The sequence below is a fragment of the Dipodomys merriami genome, unplaced genomic scaffold, assembly GCF_024711535.1.
Source record: "Dipodomys merriami isolate MVZ:Mamm:240054 unplaced genomic scaffold, mDipMer1.0.p SCAF_49, whole genome shotgun sequence".
Lineage (NCBI taxonomy): Eukaryota > Metazoa > Chordata > Mammalia > Rodentia > Heteromyidae > Dipodomys > Dipodomys merriami.
The window spans coordinates 3,151,226-3,168,808 of NW_027206057.1; the positions used below are offsets into that span (position 1 = coordinate 3,151,226).

A 17,583-nucleotide genomic window follows, 5' to 3' on the forward strand; every position below is an offset into this window, starting at 1 on the left:
ATGGGGAGAGATGGGAAGGGATTGGAAGGGGCAAACAGAGGAGGAGGCAACAATGCTTGATAAGAAATGTACTCACTACCTTGCCCATGTAATTGTAATACCTCTGTATGGTATTTTCACAATTTAAAAAAAAGTGATAATGCAGAGGGGTTACAGTTACTTAATTCAGGTAATGAGTACATTTCTTTTTGAACAGTTCTACCTCTTCTCTTGTTTTCTCCCACTTTTTGCCTCCTGATTCCCCTCTGCCACAAGTTATAAAGTTCATTTTCAACACAGGGTCTAGTGAGTATCACTGCTGCATTTGTTCATCCCTTTTCCAACCGTTTTTATGCTTCTCCTTGCCCTCCCCAAAACAGATAAACTTACATACGAGACATAAGATACAGAAATAAAAAAGTGACAGAGAAGTTAGAAAAAGTTTCTTTTCTTGGAGTTCATTTTGATAAACACCATTTTATATAATCATGTGCACATAGTTATTGAACCTTTGTGATCCTCTCCTAAGAATATCCTCCTTTGGTCTCACTGTGTAAACATTTAGCATCTTGTAAAATTCATCATGTCCAAGTGTAATTTTTTTGTCTTTTACTATTCATTGTGTTTACTTGTAGATTTATAGACACATTCTAATAACAAAAATGATGGAAACCATGCAACCTATATTCTTTGGGTCTAGCTTACTTCACTTAATATAATTTTCCAAGTCTTTCCATTTCCTTACAAATGGTGTGGTTTAATGATTTCTGATAGAAGCATAGAATTCCACATGTATAGCTTCTTTAATTGAAATAAATATGTTTTATCTGAAATGCTGATAAAGCAAAATTTTATGGATGTTTGTATAGAACAAGCTCTGTTCTGGTAATATATGTGAATAATTTTAACCAACAAAAGTAGAAGGTATTAGAGATGAGAAAAATAAGGGCGTAGAGAAGATAATTCACTTGCCTGTGGGGTTTCACAGTAAGAAGTGCAAGCGCTGGATTCAAATCTACAAATGCTTACATTCTTAAACATGTAACAAACCTCTGCATGTTTGACTGGTGATATTGTTGACTCTGAATCATCTTTACAATAAAGTTAATTTAAATTAAGGAACAAAAACCATTGACTTTCATAAGTCATGATTTAAGAATAGAAAAATAAATTCACATGTATGTAAAATTATATACATTTGTATCTTATTCTTTCAGGAACAGGGATCTGTTTATCAGCTAAATATGCAGACTACAAGTTTTCTTTAAAATAAGCACAAATATTACAGCTCTCAAATCTGATTCTGAATTTGGCAGTTATAAAACCATCACATTTGCAGTATCTCTTACCTTCCTGCCAACACACAGCATATATACATAATCAAATACTCTTTATTTCAAAGAGTATGCACACCCAGGAGACAATGCCGTAGGACACTTGAGAATATTAGTCCAAACTGTTCATTCTAGAGCTAAAGACTCAGGCCTAAAGATGTTAGTTAACCTCTTTTCCTATGGTCACACTTAGCAGTTATATCTCAGTCTCACTGAGAGAATTTCTAATGGAATCATTTCTTAACATAATTTGAGGACCAGTGGACAGAGATACAGTTTTTATAAGAGGCGTTATATGTTTTGAAATTATTTCCCTAGTAAGTTCAAGAATATTTAATATGAATATTGTGATACAGGATGTCCATGTCAACCTTTCCTACCTAACACCTGAGATGGTTTTATGAAGGATTTTAAAGTCTTTGAGAACAAAAGGGGTTCCCATGCAAACATGGTATCCATAAACCCTCAGAATGGGAAAATGGCAGCATAGTGTAGACTACTAACTTCGTTGTCAGGCAGACTGGAGTGTGAAAGTTGATTTTATCCACTAGCAACCTGTACATTTGGGGCAAATTTTTCATCTGAGTAAATTTTCTCATTTGGTGAGACAGAAATACCTAACTTTAAAATTCTTTCATGCAGCAAACAAGGTAATATGTTGAGACTTAATAAAGAGTGGTATTGCATGCCTATGATTCCAACCAAGAGGATTGTGAGTTCAAGGTGAACCTGGGCTACATAGTGAGTGTGAGGCCAATTTATGATAAGACACTGTCAAGCAAATAAACAAAACATATAAAATAGTGAATTTCTGGGCTATCTGTGGTTTTCCTCATTATTTTCTTTAAAAAGGAAAAATAATTCACATGAAGTAGGAATCATTTTGACACTTTGCTTTGTACTTTTAAGCTGATTTATAACACTTGTTCCTCCTGTTCCCATTCTTTCAAATTTTAGTAAAAAATTCACCTGAACAGATGACTAGAATTTGATTGCTGACTACAGCAAAAGCAAATAAAATCTAGATAATAGGAAGTCTATTTAAGTATGAAAAATATTCATTGTCTGGCTTAAAATAACCTTTTTAACATTGTCTGTTTTCTTTCTTCTCTTATATTTCACATTGTAGTCATGCCAAACCATCCCCGAAAAGGCCACGGTATTCCAGACTCTATTGCCTCCCTGCATTATTTCTTCTGTCTCAAATGGAATTTCTTCTCTTCTTCATGTGCCAGAATTGTACCAGCTTCTTTGTACCAATAGTCAGTTCCTTAAAGGCAAGATCTTGCCCTACTGGTCTTTGCTTTCATGGCACATGTAGTGTATGAGTGCCAGACAAATGTTCTTCATGTGAAACAATACAGCAGGTAATCAAGCAGGACCCTACTGTATCATTTAAAGTCAAGTTCTCTATAATATAAAGAAGTTTATTTGTATGGTTGTACACTGGCCCTTTAAAAAAGATTTAAAGAGATTTTTTTTAAAAAAATTGAATGATGACATTTTGTTCAGCTGTGATTATTTATTCATTAAGGATTAAATTTGACAGCCAACATGCCAACAATTATTTGGATATATGTTTGGGGGTTTGCATCTCTGTTACATTGTATGTCAAGAAGTTTATGAACCTAGATTATTTTAATGTGACAAATGGACATATTTGATATTTTCTAATCACCTTAGACATTAGTAATGTATACTACCTGTCACATAATTAGTATTCATTAAATATCACCTAATACTCAGAATATAATACATTCAAATTGACTTTAAACAATTTATATCAGAGTATCACAGCCTGGTAGTCTTTGCCATGTCATTTTGTCTCTGCTAAAGTTCCCTAGAACTCATTGCTTCCTACTTTAGTAGCTCTAGAACCTGTGAGAAACTCACAGTATTCAAAGTATGATCGTTCTCCAAAGCTAGTTAGTTCTGTTACTAGGAAACTTGAGATTTGAGCTGGGCACCTGTGGCTCACACCTGTAATCCTAGATACTCAAGAGGCTGAGATCTGAGGATAATTGTTCAAAGCCAGCCTGGGCAGGAAAGGCTGTGAATCTCTTATCTCCAATAAACTATCAGAAAACTGGAAGTGGTGCTGTGGCTCAAGTAGAGCACTAACCGTGAGCTGAAGAGCTGATGGACAGTGCTTAGGCCCAGAGTCCAAGCCCCATGACTAAAAACATAAAGAAAGAAAGAAAAAAAGGAAGAAAGGAAGGAAGAAAGATGAAAGTAAGGTAAGAAGGTAGGAAGGAAGTAAAGAAACTTGAGATTTGCATGATTGGTTTCAAAGTGAGCCAAGGAAGAAAAGTCTTAGAGACTTCATCTCTACTTAATCAGTAAAAATGTTGGTCCAGAGGTATGGTTCAAGTTGTAGAGCACCAGCCTTGAGAAAGCAACCTGAATGGAGCTTGAGGCTTTGAGTTCAAGCTCCAGTATTGGCCAATACAAAACAGAGTGAACAAAAGAACAACACAGAAGACCACACATAAAATGACTCATTGAAAACCAGAAATAAAAATAATTGTGTGGTATCTATTTGTGAAAGGTACCGTTTGGTTTAAAAAGATGGGGGGAAAAGTCAAGTTATTCAAAACCTAAACTTAAGGTTTCTTAAGTTTTCACTCACATCCCACCCTTTTCTCACTGAAAATGATGACTAATCATCAGCTATTACTTTCTGAATAGCTATATACCACACTTTCATTTTAAGGATCACATGTATAGGTTTTTCTTTACCCCAAAGGAGTATGTAATGTGCTCCTCAAGGACAAGGTACTATTCTATAGCTTCTTCTGTAACCCCATTGTACTGTAACCATACTGGATGAACAATCGATATCTCGTAGTTCTCATTTCTTTTAACAAATAACAAATGGGGACTTGCATTATGATGAAGATAGTTCTGTGCTATTATTTGTAGCTCGGGAACCTCCAGGCAAGAAAGAGTGTGTGCAAGAAAAAGAAGACAGGGATACTGTTGAGAGAAGAATCAGATAGAAGGATAGCATCAGGGACTAATTTTTCATTTGAAAAATAGATTGTCTCCTGTTCCCCAGGCAGTCTGCTGCTGAGCTTAGATGAGCTATAGTAACCAGATTGGTTCATTAAAATATGGTCCCTTCAGTTCAACATGACTCATCTTTATGATGAAGCTGTAATTCTGGGAACTGAGTGTGCTAGTTCTGTTATTCTCATGACACCCAAATGAATAACATAAACTTAATTTTTAATGACTTTATATTCAGTTTACTGTCATTGTAGAGCTTCACCCCTTGCATGGGCCTAATATCTAATAACATTTGGTGATACAAAGAGCTACCATATTGGCCCCTGTGAGCAATGGCCTACCCTTTGTAGTACTGAATATTTGTGGATCTGTAGCAAGGAAATAGTGTAGATAATTGAACAGACTTTCTTCATCTTTTAAAATGTCCCTCCTAACTGCCTTGTTTTCAACCTTCCCTTTTATGTTGACCCATGGTAATTTGGGTATTGCTTGTTCACTCCTATATCCACAGAACCTGAACAAGTGCCTTATAGTTAAAATTTTGAATTAGTGAATGAAAAATCAGTTACGAAATTAAGTTTATGGAAACCCAAAAATCTGAGCAAAGAACTGAAACTTCTGCTTTTCTGAGAATTGAAGAATGAGAAGTAACAGAGACAGTAAGAATTACTAGATCATGATTGCCTTTGGCAATGGCATAAACAGTCTTTATAGTTGCCGGGGGCGTAGTCATAGTAAGAGGATATATTCCATTGTAAAATCACTGCTGAGAAAACAGGGGCACCTTATTCTAATTGCATTAAATCATACTGAAAATTAAATGTTTCTGAGGTGCTGTGTGTGTGTGTATGTGTGATTGAAGAGATCGAGGTAGAGGAGAACGAGATAATTAGCCAATAGATTTCAAAGAGTACTTGTTTTCAAAATCACAGTTGAGCCTGAAATATGAGATACTAAGTGAATCTTACTTAAGTTGTATATGATCATTGGGTTAGGCTCAAATGCTGCATACTGTGTGGATCATGTTCTTATACTACCTACATTATGCTATCTTGTCTGATGATAGAGGCTCTATAATACCACATTTTATAAGAATTACTGAAAAGTCCATTAAGCTCTCTTCTGTAATCTGAAGTCTAGGACGACACTAGAACAAGAATCTACCTGGAAGGTAAAAATGTATTGAAAACATTCATTAATTAAAGAACCAATACTGCCATAATTTACCTACAGACTCACAAAACAACAGCCAAAATACAAACAACAAAGCAATCAGAAAAGAAGCCAGAGACCTGAATACTAAAGCTCATAGGCAGAAAAAAAACACAGCGAAATTTCTGTGTATCTTGTGCAATACAATTTAGGAGATTTTGAGAGGGGGAATCAATATATTACAAGTGCACAATTCTATAGAGATGCCCAGAAGAAGTCCGCGGAAGGTGAGGGGCTCTGAAATTGAAGGCACACACATTCCATGATCTAATGGCCTCTATACATTCTCATCAAGATAAGAAAGAGAAGATGCATAGATAATAAATGTGAGGAACAACACAGTGGCATTTTAGCAGCTATGGTATATGGTAGTTAAACTTGGAATTGAGAAGAATAGGCAGGAGCAAACCTGATAGAGAAGAAATCTACCCAAAGAAAAGAAGTGAAAAACTGCTTCACCCTGTGGGAACCAGAGAGCAATTTATCAGTCTAAGGTCATCGCTCTGCCATGCTAAAGGCTTGCCTACCATAGTATTATTTTATTTCTAGAAAACAGTGAGGCAGTGGTGGAGCTCACTTTGCAGGAAACAGCCAATGCCTGGGAACATTTCTTTCAGGTTCCTCTCCTCTTCCCCTTGTATTCTTCTTCCTACTCTTCCTCCCACTTACACACCAAGGTTCTAAGTAGATGTAACTTCTGAAACAGTACAGTCATTGGATGAATTTATGTCATTTGTGTTTTCAGAATTAATGTCCATCCCAAGATTTTAAAATTTATACACATAATATAAGCCATTTGTCAGCTGGCCTGTCAATGAGAATTTCAAAGTCAAACAGGAGACAGTTGTGCTCTTCTTTTTTTTCCTTTTATTTCTCTCTCTGCCTCTCTGTCTTTCTCTGTCTCTCTCTTTCTGTCTCTGAAGGAAAAAGGCACTGGAGTCATCCTTTTCACAATTGCATAGACTCTATGTAAGTTTACTGTGGACAGAGATGAGTCTTGATCCCTGAGACTTATCACTAACCCTTTGTCCTTGCTTCTTTTCATATAGGATCTCTATTTGTGCCCAGGTCTGGACTTAGACTGCACTTTTACCTATGAGTAGTTTGGATTGAAGGTATGTACCACCCACAAGCCAGGTGTGGGTGTTTTCTCTCTGTGTCTCTATTTCTCTCTCTGCATCTCTATTTTTCTCTCTGTCTCTCTCTGTCTCTGTCTCTGTCTCTGTCTCTGTCTCTGTCTCTGTCTCTGTCTCTGTCTCTGTCTGTCTCTCTCTCTCTCTCTCTCTCTCTCTCTCTCTCTCTCTCTCTCTCTCTCTCTCTCTCTCTCCTTCTTTCTTCCCTCCTTCCTTCCTTTAAAAACTTCTGGTTTTTCACCCAGTTGTTGACATTAGATGAATGCTCTGTTAAGTACAAAAGCTAAGAAATACTTCTTTTTCATTTTCTGAAGACTCATTAAATGCTAGGAGAAGAGAAAAGTATAATGCTAGATGATGACACTCTGGGAGTTCTTCATATTAGAATATCCAAAATTACAGACAGTATTTTGAAGTCTGTTGACATTTCCAAGAATAGCCATAACAAGACTGAAGAACAAAGGAGTCCAGGAACCTCAAGCTTTGATTTCTTCCTGATCTGCATAAAAGCTAGATGGTCAGGACCCTGGTAGACTAGACTTTATGTCAGATTAGTGAGAAAGACAAATGGCTGAAAACAAACTTCTTGAAATGCTTATGAGAAAAATCAGTTCAACTTCATGACATTCCAGTTACATCAATATTTTGTCTTGTTTGTATTGACTTGCAGTCATAAAACCTTCAAAGTAGGTGCTGGGTCTACTGTTTTATGGAAGGAATTAATTTGATATTATCCCAGGAAAGAAAACTTTTAATATATCTTAAAGCCTCCACATTTCAGCAATCTAAAAACTTCAACCACACTATGTGGATTCATTAACCACCATCACATAAACTTATACTGTACTAGAGATTTACAACTTCAGAAAGTTCTAACTTTTCAACCAGAGGAAATAGCTTTTATTCCAACTCACAATCTCTGTTGGCTTTGAAATAAAAATAGTTCCACCCTTAAGTATATAACTCATGAAATTAACTTTCCTCAACCCATAAAATAGGTATGATGTGAGCTCCCCCTACTGGTACAACACTATTCCCACTTCAGGAATCTAGCATAGAATAGTTTATGTGAATACTAAGGCACCAAAGACAGTTTGGTATTGGAGAGGAAGAAAAACTAAACAAGTATTTACAAACCAAATGACGACTCCAAACAAAACAGAACAACACCTGTTCTCACACTAAAATAATCTGAAAAAGGAGAATGTAAAAGACATGTTTACAAGTATCTGAAATCACCTGTTAACTCCTACCTAAGATTAGACAGGCAGATTGAAGTAAAAGACCTTCACTCTCAGGAGTCTTGAGTTCTCATCTGCATTCATTCATAACCACCAGCGGAGCTTCATCATGGTGATAGTTACATATTGATAATTAATCCACTCCTTCCTCCCTTAACATCCCATGTGTAAAGCTACAGGCTTTTGAGACATATATTAAGTAGTACTATGGAGACTGAACCAAGTGGGGGCTTTCTTGGATTTCTGCTTTGAGAATTCTTTATTGCTTTGCAAACTGGAACACTGAAGTTGGAAGCTATGTTTTATGTTTCAACCTACTCAAATTAGTTGTCTCCAGAGCAGAGAATCCAATGTGAGAGAATCAATGACAAATATAGGCAAAGTGTTACTGTGGGGACATTCACACTGACAAAACAGGAGAAATGCAACAAAGGTGTTGTTGGTGATAAGCTGTTACAGAGGAAAATATATATATATATATATATATCTATGTGTGTATATATATATATATACACATATACATATATATGTGGAAGAAATGGAACTCCCACTCTTTGAGTCAGCAGAAAGGAGCCGTTTGTGATATTTCCTATATTTGTAAGGCTGCAATTTGATTATATCTGATTCTGTTATCACAATCTGTTATATAGCCTACATGGAATATAAATACATAAAGTCATTTAAAGGCCAAATTATAGAGCTGTCTATTTTCGTGTTTTACCTTTTACTGCCATATTTCAATTGTATAAATTTAAATGCTAAATAAAAAATAAAAAACATCAGACTATGCAGGCTTTATTGAAAGGCAACCAGCTGAAAACTCTTGAGTGCATCAATCTGTTTCTTTCTTGAAAGACTGAGCAAATTACCTAAGATAGGTTCAGTGCATGGGCTTTGGTTTGGTTTAGTGATATTGTTTCAGGAACATTTGTGTGTGTGTTCCTGTTGCGTGTGTTTAAAGTAAACCTATGCATTAGTTTGTGTTGACTGTCTATAGAGGATATGGCACAAATATGCAAGGTAAAAAGCTTATTATCCTCCCCCATCTATATACTTCGTCATGTTGGCCTTTAGCACTGTCACTGATATCAAGGTATGGGAATCATGGGAGTACTCCTGGGTGAACAGTACATGTGTCTTGTCCTGTCCCCTCTGCATCACCTCTAGCCTCAGGTCACATTCATCTTTCCTTGTTCCACTACAATAATCTGTGTACCAGTTCTTTGCTCCCAATGATTCCTCACCTCCAATTCATTCTCTACGTGGACACCAGGGCTATTTTTCAAAACATAAGCCAGATTGTATTTTATTTTTTGAAACATAGGTATATTTTTTATTTCCAAAGAATGCCAGACTCTGTGGGGCATGGTGGTATACACTGTAATCCCAGATATTGAGAGACTGAGGCAGGTGGTTGTGAATTAGAGGCCTGCCTGAGCTATGCAGCCAGACTCAGCCTCCCTCACACAAAAAGGGGGCGGGGGGAGAGGAAGAATTCTAGTCTTCAGCAAAACACAACAGACTTTCCAAACAGTGGCTCCTCCGTTTCTCACTGCAGCAAACAACTTTGTTTTACTGTGTAAAGATCTCAGGCCTATAAGATTATGAAGGTCTTGACTGCTATCTTCACCACTCACTCCAAGATGAAGGAAGTTTTCCTGTCCTTTGTGCCCCTGGCTCTGATGCCTTTCATCCTCTTGGTTGACCTGCTCCTGGACCAAGAGCTGAGAGCCCTTACAAGCTGTGTATTCCTGTATATTTTGCAAATTCTATCAGTCACAGGTTTTTAAACTGTGGAAAGGCAAAGACCTCCAGGGTACATAGTTATTTGTCGAGGGCATGGCTGCTCCTTTGCTCTATCTTCATGCACCACGGGGACTTAGTGGGGGCTTCACTGGTGGGATTTGGGAACCATGACAAAGCCCGGCATGTGGATTGGGAGGACTTAATGCAACTACCAGGGCACAAGGAACTGAGGGACTAGACTCTGTGGGGGTTGCTGCCTGGGCACTTAGTCTCTTTGCAGTTCTTAGGGACAAGTGTGCAGGAAGCATTCAGCACTTGAGAAACTGGTGGATGACCTCACAGATCCCCACTGACTCCTGAGACTTTTCATCGTAGTCAGCCCAGTCCTTCTCCTGCAGATTAATGTCACTGAAGACTGTCACTGACTCCATACCCTCGGCAGCAAAGCCAGCCTGGGGCTGGAAGTCAACTGGTTCAAGGCCCCAGCAGACAAACTCTACTGTTGTCTTGAATTTCTCATTGTCGTCTGCATGGTAAGACTTGATGGTGCTGCTCACAATCTCAATGGAGTTTTCCCGAGCACAAAGCTTGCACTTCTGGACCATGGAGGCACTACCACGGCCTCCCTTCAGGGCCACACTGTCCATCAGCGGGATGTATTGCCACTTCTCTGAAACCTCACCACAGTTGCTGCATTTCATCTTCAGGTACCACCAGAAGTCCTCGCCCACTGGCCGCAGGTTGGTGACATTTTCCAGCAAGGCCTTGAGCTGCAGCGCAATTTTCCCCATGTCGTTCAGCTGTCCACGGCAACCCGCCAGATTTTATTTTTGCCCTTCAAAGTATTCCTCTAATACTCTGGACAAAACAAATTTCTTACCATTCCTCTAATTTCTTCAGCTACCATTCTTTTACTGCATCTCTATACTTAAGCTGCACTTTCCTCCACAGCTGCTGATGCTTACGAAGGCCTCAGGAAAGCCTTGGCATTTGCTCTACTGAATACCCTGCCTCTGGGTCTTTGCCTACCTTGATTCGCTCTTAGAATGAAAGCTTAAGTGAAATTCTCACTCCTCCTACAAAACCCAGCCACTTTGTGTTACAGCACCTGTTTTACTTTCTTTGAAGCAATTATCACTCTCAGAAGCATTCTCCCTAATTTATTTGTATCCAAATATGGTTGGCACCAGCATAGTTCTATTTTCCCATAGCTTCAATAGAGAAAATGTATAAAGTATAACGTAGTCATAAACATTATATTATCAATAAATGTTAGTAGAAGAAATGCTATGAATGAAAATGTTTGCATGCTTAAGCACATTCAACTAGTAAGCTAGAGTCACAGCACTAAATGAAGATCGTAAATGTCTCTGATTTGCACAAAAATGTCTGCTTAACAGCAATACTTAACTGTCAGTCAAGTTGATGAGTTTAATAGGAATGGTTATAATCTTGTGCTTTAAATCCTTGACATTAAAATTTGTAACAGATTATACATGAAAATGTGAGAAAAGGTAACTGAACCACAGGAGTGAGCATATAGATGCTGATTTTGTTGTTTATATAACATGATGTTGATGTGAATGAGTAAGAATCACTGTGCCCCTTATTTGAGTAAGAGTCACTGTTTAGTTGAAAAACTGATGTGATGTGTCCTCCCTGAAAAGTTAAAACAATTGCTTAATATATGGTTATAAAATACCTAGCAAATAACAGGTATTCCTTAAGTGTATGATAGTATAAATTAGCCTTTAGATTACAAACTGGACTTTTCAATAATGGAAGAAATATCAAATGATATAAAAATCTAATGATTCACAATACATATATCTATTAGGATTGGTATGTTTATCAATTTTTATAGTTGTCCAATTTGAAACTGATATACCTAAAATTAATATTTTATTAGAAGCACTTTTTCTTATCTATTTTCTTTTCCATCTACTTTCTTTTCCCTAGTAGACTCATGTTGTAGTATTGTGTTTTCATTTTATGAAAGCTTTACCTAGAAGTACAAATATTGAAGACTTGGTCAAAAGGTGCATTCTTTGGTATTATTAGTAGTTACTGTGTATTTAAAGTGTCCAAGTAATACTTTTAAATTATGAGGCATTTAAGGCTATACTCTATTCAGAAAAAAATAGAAAATTAGAAAATTTCTGAATCTAGAAATATTTCACAAGTGGTTGAAAACAGTACATTTTTTAACATTATAGAGCAGCATAACATAGTCCCTCATGAATCCATTTGGCAGATCCTTGGCATTTGCTCACATGGGTTTCATGATTTCCAGTTATTTTGCCATCCCAAGAGTGACAGCTGTCTCATTCTTGCGATGGGATGGGCAGTATAGTGTGGTCAGCCAGATGGAGGTTTTCAACTGCTGGTTAAAAAATTTAAATGTAAATACAAGGTTGAGAGACACTAAGTGGTTTTGAACTTAAATTTTCTCTTTTTTTTTTAAATGGAAAGTGTTTGTATTCCAATGTATGCCTTTTACCTTATCTTATTCTCCTCCTCTCAAGCATCAATGATGGTGGGGAAAATGCATGAGTGCCCACATTATCATATATAGTATCAAAATTCACCACCACTGCTACTACTACAAATACTGCCCAAATGTAATTAACTATGATTATGAACAGAATTTGGAATATACACCTTCAGGAGTTTTCTTATAGTAGACTACATTCTTGTCAAAATTATTGTCTAAATTGCACTAAGATAAGTAAATTTTTGCAGACGAAACTAAGAACGGAGAGTGATAAAAATATTTCAATGTGGTAAAAATATTTCAGATGCAGAAGTTTCAAGCTTGAGAATTAAATACTTCTAGTCTAAGGCTCAAGTGGAGGCTCAAGCAGTCACAGAGGGTAGATCATTCCCCCAACCCATATGCAACATGGGATGACAGAAAGGGGCTGATAATCAGACAACAGGGACTAGAAAAATGGATGGGACTGGAGCAGAATCGCCCAAAATGTGTAGTGCCAATTCTGCACTGTTATTGTGGATTGAGGCCCTTGAGCTCTCCCTTAGCATTTGCACTTAAGGCTGCTGCTCTTCAGCTACAGCTACACATCTATCTTTTTGATGGTTAATTGAAGATAAGAGTATCAGACTTTTCTGCCCAGGCTGACTTCAAACTTCAATCTCTGCTTTCTGAGTAGCTAGGATTAGAGGCCTGTGCCACAACTCTCCAGTAATTCCCTTTTTTTTTTGAAACATAACATTTTTGGAGGAAAATGTTCCATGTTCAGAAATTCTGCAAAAACCCCACTTTCAGCAAATTTATCGTTTACTTACTGCAAGGCTTCTCAGTTTTACTTATGTAACTGAAGTTAAGCTGATGACTTAAGAAGTTTTTTCAGGAAACTGAAGTTTCCTAGGAGCAGGGTTTTCAGTGCTAAAAGTCCCACAAAAAACTGCAACGTTGGTCCTCTATAAATGACTATTTTATTTTCAATTTCAAGCTGTTTTTTCTATTTTATTCATTTGTTTATTTGCCAGTTCTGGGGCTTGAACTCAGGGTCCGGGCACTGTCCTTGAGCTTCTTTTGCTCAAGGCTAGCACTCTACCACTTGAGCCAGCACCACTTGCAGCTTTTTCTGGTTATGTGGTACTGAGGAATCAAACCCAGGACTTCATGCATGCTAGGCAAGCACTCTACCACTAAGTCACATTCCCAACCCTACTTTTATTCTATTTTTTTAAGCCACTTGGGATTTTGATGATATTGAATCTGTAAATTGCCTTAGATGATATTATCATTGTAATATTAGGCTTTCCTACTACAAACACAATATTTTTTTCATTTATTCACATTTTCTTTAACTTTTTAAAGTTATAACATGTTTTTTTCTGTATCTTTAAGTAGTTATATGAAGAGATTTCAATTCAACCTAGCAATTTTTGCGTGTAACACATCTTAATCAATGTATAAGACTGTTTAAAGGTAGTCAACATATGCTGCATTTCTCCATCTCATTTACCTGGATGCTTCATGACAAGACAGCATTCAGCTTCTGTTGGTGCAGCACTCATTTTAAAAGTGCTGGAGCAGAAGATGTTGCCTAGAGCTCTGACTCAGCAGAATGAAGTATTGATTTCAACTTTGCTCTTGTCTGCCAGGAATGAAACCTATTTTTCCTAATTAAATATCCACTGGAAACAAGCCCTGATTGCTCACACCTGAAATATTAGCTACACTGGAGTATGAGAGCTGTGGATCATGTTTTGAAGCCAGCCTGGGCAGGAAAGACATGAGACTCTTATCTCCAATCAACCACCAGAAAACCAGAAGTAGAGCTGTGGCTCAAAGTGGTAGAACACTAGCCTTGGGCAAAAAGGGATTGAGGAATAGTGCTCTGGTCCTGTATTCAAGCCACAAGACTATCAAAAAAAAAAAAAGAGAAAAAAAGGAATATCCCCACTGGCAGAATTAACTGCCAGTTTAGATGGATGAGAAATATATGTGTAGATTGGAAATTAGGGGGAAAAAACCTACATGTGGAGCAAATTTTGTCTTCCTCTATCAAATCTTGATAAAATTTTTTTCCTTAAAATTTTATTGTTCAGGTATAGTAATATTCAAGAAGAGAAAAACATTAAATAAGTAATACAGGTATTATTCTGGAAGGAAGTGAGAGGTAAGAATGTATAAAGTCAAGATGATATACAGCTACTTAAAACGCCACCTTCTTTTGTCTCTTATTTGAATATGAAACACTGCCTTCTTTTTAAAAATATTTTTATTGTAAGGATACTGTACAGAGGGGTTACCATTACATGAGTAAAATAATGAGTACATTTCCTATCGAGCATTGTTGTGATATTTTGCCGTGAGAAGCCCTTTAACCTTTCAAAAATTTGTTCTATCTTTCCCAAACTCTCCTTAAATTTTTTATTAGATTGGTTTGGAGGTTTTCATTGTTATTTCCATAAATGAATACAATGACTTTATCAAATTCACCCCTACTACCCCTCCCCCCTGCATCAAGCAATTTCACATGTGCCGCTGTCCTATTGTCATACATGTACATAAATTACTTCAATCATATTCACCCTCCTTCATGCTCTCCATTCCTCCATCCCACTGGTACCCACCTCTAAGAGAATCCATCATACATCCTGTCATTCATTTTCTTTAGTGTATATTAATTACACTGACAGTTTTATCATGGTGCATATATCATACTTTAGATTATCTCCCACAATTGTTCTCTTTCTCCACCTTCTCTTTATCCCTCTATTTTTAACAGCTTTCAGAGATGTTCTATATATCATTGTCATGCATATATACAAAGTATGGCCTCCAACATTCTCTTATTTTTCTGCTCTATATGCCTACTCCAAACAATCCTATAGTTACAACACACACACACATACACATATGTCTGAATATATATCTACATATATGTATATCTTTTAGGACTGGATTTCACAAATTCTCCTTTTTGTCTCTCACAAATACCTTTTTGTATGTGAGCCCAGCAACACAGCATTGCTTGCCTTATTTATAAGGAAAAGAGACAGACAGGATGTGAGTGTTGAATACGCATAAGACTTGAAGATGGTGGAAGAAGTGTGATCACTTTTAATTCCTTGAGAGATGATATCTATTATGCAATTTCCCATTCTTACTGTATGTAAGAGAAGTTCCCGTTACCAATTACACAATCTCCATGATTTTGGGAGCATCAATTAATTGCACTCATCCTAGTTGACATGTTGGCTCTGATAGTTTATTCAACCAAACAGTTATCAAGCATATACTCTACACAGGCACAGGTCTATGAAGCTGTGAAGGTTGAGGCTTTACTTCCAGTCTGTTAGTGATATGACTTTACTGTGAAATAATTTGTTCTAGAATCATAGTGGCATCTTAAGAAGGCTCCATTTTCGTCCTTCATATATCTTTGCATATTTCAAAGATGAAAATTACATTTTCATTAAAGAAGAGATTTTTCCATGTGTGATAAAGAATTACCCAATTTTTCGCTTTTCCATGTATTGTCCTTTGATAAGTAAAATACATTTTTGTTGAGTAATCATTGTAATTCCTTGAAAACTTTGAAAAGACAGTTTTTGGTCTTTTTCTTAAAATCCCCATTGGTTCAATGTCAAAGTAAATGAGAGCAACAAATGGATTTCCAGATGATTCTATTCTCTGGCCAAAATCATTTGGTATTTTAGTAAGTAATTCTGCTGTGGAATAAAGTATTCACATAGGGTAGAATTACCTCAATTACCTACAGACTAATTAGAATCCTAAAATAACTTAAGTTTTTTTTCTGTACATACCACTTTCATTAAAGGAAGTAAATCACAAGTGCCTAAGTTGATATAGTGGTATCAGATGCTACATATTTCAAAACTAGGAAAAACACTAAAAAAAGCTTTCAGTCTTTTTCTTATTTAACAAGATCACTCCTGAGTTTCACTCACATTGTTTAGGTTCTAGATTTGAAATTTGGTAGTCATTTTTTTCAAAACCTAATTTTTAATTTAATTTAATTTAATCATTTTTATTGTTATTGTAGAGGTGATATACAAAGGGGTTATAGTTACATGAGTCAGGTAATGAGTACAATTCTTTTTGAATTATGTCTAGTGAGTATGACTGTTGTATTTATTTACCCTTTGTTCTACATTTTCTGTTCCTTCTAAATAAAAACAAAATAATGAATAAGACATAAGAAAAGAAAAAAAAACAGCAATAGCAGCAACTAAAGAAAAATTTCTTGTTTCCTTTTCTCGGAGTTCATTTCATAAAATACTAGTTTATATGACCATGTGCACACATTTACTCATTTCTTAGGGTAGTTTAAACTTGTAAATATCACATACTTGCCATATTATTATTTTTGCCTTTCAGTCCTAAAAAGGTAAAATAAATCTATAGTAATTTTCATATAATAACCCTTTATGTTCAATTAGCGTGTAGATTTGCTCATACATAAAATGCAAATGGAAGTGGAGCCATTGAGAAATTTAGGCACCATTTTTCTCTTTCGTTCTCCTTTTGTCTTCCTTCCTTCCTTCCTTCCTTCCTTCCTTCCTTCCTTCCTTCCTTCCTTCCTTCCTTCCTTCCTCCCTTCCTTCCTTCCTTGTTTTTTTTTTCTGTTACTGTTAAGACCTTGGTTTAGCTGAAGAAATGTTTACAGAGTCTGATTAAACACCAAGTATTGTGTACTAGCATAAGACAATTAATAATAATTAGCCACAAACACAAACACATACAGTTTATTTAAGTCAATCAGATTGTAGATAAAACCTAGAATTTGTAAGAGGAATTTAGTTCAACCAGGGAATTGAAAAAAAATCATCCTGAAGAAGATAACCCCCAAATAAATAAATAAATAAATAACCTCCAAATAAATAAATAACATCTAGGCAAATACTTAATTATTTCAAGAAGAAGGAAGAAAATGAGTAAAACAGAGATATTGAATCAACTGGTGGAATTTCCAAATGGATTCTCCTCACTGGAAAAGTATTCTGGAGTGTCCAGTATGAAGTAAGGAAGATGAATGATAAGGTAGGACTACCAGAGGTCTTGTATGAAGAACTGCTATGAAGAATTTTATTCTTTGAATGATACACCAAAGTTATTAAATTGTAAGCAGGATGAATAATGCCCTTGGATAAGTGTTTCATATAAATGCTTCTAGCTGTGCAAGTAGGAAAAATTGAGGATGACAAGATTCAACTTGTTTAGTAGGCTTTTCTCCCCCAATATGATGGGCAAGAGATGTCTAGGGGCAAAAATAGGGGGTTGGTGGAGAATCTGGAGATATAGATCTGAGGAGTGTTCACCATGGAAAATCTACAGAGTGTGATAATTTATAGGAATGAACTTGCTTTATAACTCTGCTACATCCTATTTCAAAGCAGACCTCAGCATCAGGGAGCTCTTTTAGTGAAAGG

General features: G+C 36.3%; 1 protein-coding gene and 1 pseudogene across 1 annotated transcript in view; both read right to left on the reverse strand.

The window, feature by feature from the left end:
- The window catches only part of Tmeff2 (transmembrane protein with EGF like and two follistatin like domains 2), a 264,679-nt gene that overhangs the window by 218,881 nt on the left and 28,215 nt on the right, over positions 1-17,583 (reverse strand). The window lies entirely within an intron of this gene.
- Positions 9,667-10,620, reverse strand: LOC138809290 (CXXC motif containing zinc binding protein pseudogene; annotated as a pseudogene).